Raw genomic sequence first — 6,000 nt, 5'->3', positions numbered from 1 at the left:
CAATAGCTATAGAGCAGGGGAGGGCAACTGGCGGCCCGGGGGCCACATGCGGCCCCCACCTTCCCTTAATGTGGCCCTCAGGTTAATATCAGAATACTGATATAATATTGGTTTCAGCTGTTTACAATTCCACAACATGCAAACATGACCCGCTATATTTACTTCAGTCTAAATTAGTAGCTCAATGCTTCAACACAAGTATAATTAAAGGCATTTGAAATTACATAAAATGTTAATTTTCAGGATTCCAATTCAAAAATAGCAAAAAATAATGGAAGATTTCAATTCGAATATAGCAAAAAATAGACGATATACAAGCTCAAAACGCGCTATTTTTGCTACGACAGCAATATATGGCCCTATAGGGAGTGAGTGTGGAAAAATAGTGGCCCTCTCCATATCGTAGTATAACAGAATACCAAAAGGGGTTCCCGTACAGAATGGGTTAAGTAATGCAATAATGTACCTCTTGGAAGTGTAATATGAGGTAATATGATGTTCATGTTACGCTCTCAAGAGTTAAAGATCTACAAGGGGTCCATTTGGTTACCAATATCATTTAGCCACTAGGAGCACCTGGAACCCCCTCAAGGACCCCTGGTTGAAAAACCACTGTCATAAACCACCCAGATGGTGTCACATGACGTACCTGACAGAATCACAGAGCTCACCTGTTCAGAGTTATGGAACAGAGTTATTGATATGATGCAATCGAATATTTAGAATAGTCAGACATTCATAAAAAACAGACTGTTTATATGATTAATAACAGCACATGTACGCGCGCACACACACACACACACACACTCACACACACACACACACACACACACACTTTGTAGCCATTATTATCTAACCTGTTATCAAGCTGTCATGAAGCTATAGACAACCGTGAACTAACATGAATGTATGTCACAGTTGTGTTCAAATCGACTTGACAGTTTAAGACGATTCCTATTATTCTAACTCCAATTATACCACGTGCGTGCGTGCGTGCGTGCGTGCGTGCGTGCGTGCGTGCGTGCGTGCGTGTGTGTGTGTGTGCGTGTCTGTCCTGTAATTACGTGTGAATGCTTGGCATTCTGTGGTTGTGGGAACATAGCGTAACGCAACACACACACTCAAAGCATTGAAGGACGTTTAAAATCATTTAGACAAAGAGCCACTTAAACATAACCATTGGAATACCTGTAGACTCACTGTAGACAAAACACTTAGACACATTTAACCGATTCTGACCTGAGATCAGATTCTAACTCACAGAAGAATGGTGGTTCTTTAACCCATTCTGACCTGAGATCAGATTCTAAAAATGTCTTAAATCCTGACAGTTTAAAATAAATAGCAGACCTACAAGCTCATAGTGCGCCACTCGGTGGCGCGCTATGAGCTTGTAGATCTGCTATTTTTCAATAGCTAAAGCATAACATGATGCTAACGCCAAAATGGGTCCCCGCCCAAAATGGATTAAATACATGTACAGTCACTTAGAGACATTTAAATACATGTACAGTCACTTAGAGACATTTAAATACATGTACAGTCACTTAGACACATCCAAAGGGCTGTCTGACACAATGTGCGGTGTGTAGGACTAAATATCCCCACGGCGAAATAGAAGATGAAAGGATGATTTATGATTACAAAAAAGATTATTAGAGATAATAATGTTTACAATTAGAAACATAATCGTGTTCGGATTAAACAGGTTTAGGGGTTAGAAGTGTTTAGGATTTACGCCGTTAGTTTCACAGTTTTATTCTTAGCTAAACAACAGCCAATCTAAAAGCTGGCAAAATGTTTTGAGCTTGTAGATTTTGCCATGCAGTAGTCTAGTGTGTGTGTGTGTGTGTGTGTGTGTGTGTGTGTGTGTGTGTGTGTGTGTGTGTGTGTGTGTGTGTGTGTGTGTGTGTGTGTGTGTGTGTGTTGCAGAACTTGACAGACATAGTGATTGATTGTATTTTAGACATGGTGTTTGACCGCTGCACTCTCTCTTTCAGAGTGTTGACACACGTCTATTCAACTACACATAGTTTCACCTCCCTCTCTCAATAAGCGACAATGTCGTGAACAAATTAGAAACTAGACAAAGATGTTAGGGAGGGACTAGTGGCCAAAAGAGATCCACTAGTATAAATCATTTTACACCTGATTGCAGGCTGAAAATAGCAGATCAAGTCGACTAAAACTATACACTATACACAACATTCCAGGTGACTAAGAAAAATGTGACTAAGACTGAATGAAAACTATTCAAAAGTCCATGACAAACTAAAACGTGGTTTCCTTTCAGCCTGGGCTCCAGTCCATACAATTTACAATTTAGGCATTTAGCAGACGCTCTTAAGCTCCTAAAGTTAACATAATGCATTTTAAAATGAATTCACAATGTTACTTTACAGCCAAGGATTCCAATGAAATATAGTGGAAATATAGCAGGTCTGCAACATGGCGCAGATCTGCTATATTAACTATAGTTTGGGTCCCGGGCAAAACATCTAAACTTGTTTAGGTCTCGACCGGACAACTTTGGTAACCACTGCTCCAGGGCAGGGGTTCTCGGGAACCCGTGGGGCGCGACCCCTCCGAGGGTCGCCAAATTATTTTTTATTATCCAACTGAATTGCTGGGAAATAGAAATGTAGAGTTTTACACACATAGTAAATGCATAAACTTTCCTTAATGATTATATCTGGTTTCAGTATTCATCATTTATGATATATTTTCTCTATTATTAACCCATTTTGGGCGGGAAGAACCCCTTTTGGTGTTAGCATTACGTTACGCTTTAGCTATTGAAAAATAGCAGATCTACAAGCTCATAGCTTCTGTAGATCTGCTATTTTTGAAAAATCGAAGAACGACTGAACATAGCTTTGTCAGAAAACTGTCATTTTCAAAACAGACATTTTTGGAATCTGATCTCAGGTCAGAATGGTTTATGGTTATTTGTTGTTTGTATTGGGGGCGGGGCGGCGGGGGGGGGCATACATTTAGAAATACCTGAGAACCCAGCCCATGCACCTCTGTGTTTTTAATCATCAATAATATATATATATAGGCTATAAATATTTATTATTAGGTGGGGATTGGAATCCAGTCAGAGTCTTTCCCCAGGCTGTGATTAGTATAGTGAGGAACACCTGCCTGGTGACGTCATCAGAACTACTTTCATGGCTGTAGGGAGATGTTACTGCCACCGTGCACTATGACACGCACACACACACACACACACACACACACACACACACACCCACACCCACACACACACACACACACACACACCCACACACACACACACACACACACACACACCCCCTGTACAGACCTATACATGCCTCCTGGCATATGTTTAAACTAACCGGTTCACACCGGTTAGTTTAAAGTGTCAATTGCTACCAGCTCCATGAATCTCTTACACACACACACACACACACACATGCGCACACACGTGCACACACACATGCACAGTACCAGCGCGCGCACGCACGCACGCACACACACACATACACACGCCCCTACGGCAGACGGTTGTGGGGGAACTGGCAGTCACACCCAAAGCAAGGAATTTATACCATCTGTCAAAACGACAGATTTCAAAACACTGCCGTTGCTTTTTTACAAAGCATTGAATGGTTTAAAATAATATTGTTGTGTTCATGAATCATTGAATGCTTTAACAGGCTACTGTTGGTTTACTGTATAGTGTACTGTATACAAACTAAAGCATTTAGAATGTCCCAAAGACTGGGAGATCTTTTTCCTTTTGGTTTTGCATATTTAAAAAATAAAAATGCACTCCACGATAAAGACATTTCTCAGACACTACTTATCCAGACAGACTTGAGAGAGATCATAATATGCAGGGTAAACATGACCTATAGGTCAATACCAACAAGGCAAACATGACCTTTAGGTCAAAAACAGCAAGGTAAACAGTCATATAAGCATAGTGCAGAGTGAAAGGGAGAGGGCCTGCAGAGGACCACTATAGTTCCACACTCACTCCAGAGGACCACTATAGTTCCACACTCACTCCAGAGGGCCACTATAGTTCCACACTCACTCCAGAGGGCCACTATAGTTCCACACTCACTCCAGAGGGCCACTATAGTTCCACACTCACTCCAGAGGGCCACTATAGTTCCACACTCACTCCAGAGGACCACTATAGTTCCACACTCACTCCAGAGGGCCACTATAGTTCCACACTCACTCCAGAGGACCACTATAGTTCCACACTCACTCCAGAGGACCACTATAGTTCCACACTCACTCCAGAGGACCACTATAGTTCCACACTCACTCCAGAGGACCACTATAGTTCCACACTCACTCCAGAGGACCACTATAGTTCCACACTCACTCCAGAGGACCACTATAGTTCCACACTCACTCCAGAGGGCCACTATAGTTCCACACTCACTCCAGAGGACCACTATAGTTCCACACTCACTCCAGAGGACCACTATAGTTCCACACTCACTCCAGAGGGCCACTATAGTTCCACACTCACTCCAGAGGGCCACTATAGTTCCACACTCACTCCAGAAGGCCACTATAGTTCCACACTCACTCCAGAGGGCCACTATAGTTCCACACTCACTCCAGAGGGCCACTATAGTTCCACACTCACTCCAGAAGGCCACTATAGTTCCACACTCACTCCAGAGGGCCACTATAGTTCCACACTCACTCCAGAGGGCCACTATAGTTCCACACTCACTCCAGAGGGCCACTATAGTTCCACACTCACTCCAGAGGGCCACTATACTGTAGTTCCACACTCACTCCAGAGGGCCACGCACATTGCATACTGTCGAGCAGAAATTATATACAGTATATTTAGATGTAGCTAATGAATGCCCTACTACTTCTTCATTCTATGTCACGCAAAAGTAGCAAAGATCTGCTAATGTTGCTATTTGTTTTATTGGAATCCTGAATTATGTTTTGCTATTTTTGAATTGGAATCCTGAAAAAGTTAAAATCCAAAACGAATTCCTAATGAATTTAGTTATGCTTATGTTAACTTTATGAATGCAATTACATTGGACATAAAAAATATATACAATAAAATGTGAATACTAGTTTTAAACATTATGTTATAATTTAGCTATTGAAAAATAGCAGATCTACAAGCTCATAGGTCATAGCGCGCCCGAGTGGCGCGCTACGAGCTTGTCGGTCTGCTGTTTTTGAAAAATCGTTAAAATGTGCTTGAAATCTTTCAGAAAATTGTCATGATTTAGAAAACTTTTTTTTTTAAATTTCTAAATGGGTTAAGCTACTATTATTGACTGGAATAATTAAAGCAGGTAGAGGTAATGTCAGCTGAAATCAATCATATATAATCAGTAGTCCGATATTAACCTGCGGGCCGCATTAAGTGAAGGCGGGGCCGCATGCCACATGTGGCCCCCCAGGGCCACATTCCTCTCTCTCTCCACCAGGAGAGAGAGAGAGAGAGAGAGAGAGAGAGAGAGAGAGAGAGAGAGAGAGAGAGAGAGAGAGAGAGAGAGAGAGAGAGAGAGAGAGAGAGAGAGAGATAAGACGCTAGGGGTGATTCCTGAGCTCGTGTTACGTCAAGAACCATCCTAGTTTTGCACACACAAAAAGAAACATTTCCCCCTCTTCTTTACACCTGTAAACCCACGATGGGTATACGACTGTCTCCATTACAAAGTTAAAGTGCCGATTAGTTGTCAGACAAATAATAAATCACGGAGACTTTTGCCTTAAGCCTTTCTTGGAAAGAATAAACTTGGTTTGGCTGTTTGTAGAGTAGAAGCTACGTAAGGTAAAAAGGGCCGAGTTCAAATGCAAACCACTGCGGTTGTTACCCTTGAGCAAGGCATAGGAGTCGTTTTTACTGCCAGGGCCCTGACCAAAGACACAGGGAATAGAACTCTGTTTTGCGCCCATGGCACACCAAAGAGCTCTCCCTCTCTCTCTCCCTCTCTCTCCCTCTCTCCCTCTCTCCCTCTCTCCCTCTCTCTC

General features: G+C 42.3%; 1 protein-coding gene across 1 annotated transcript in view; it reads right to left on the bottom strand.

Annotated features, from left to right (window-relative positions):
• Nucleotides 1–6,000, bottom strand: part of pof1b (POF1B actin binding protein) — a 98,362-nt gene that overhangs the window by 85,655 nt on the left and 6,707 nt on the right. The window lies entirely within an intron of this gene.

This window comes from Protomyctophum parallelum (assembly GCF_964188405.1).
Source record: "Protomyctophum parallelum genome assembly, chromosome: 1".
Taxonomy (NCBI): Eukaryota; Metazoa; Chordata; class Actinopteri; order Myctophiformes; family Myctophidae; genus Protomyctophum; species Protomyctophum parallelum.
Note: the sequence above shows the minus strand (reverse complement) of the source record. Positions and strands in the feature narration are given on the sequence as shown.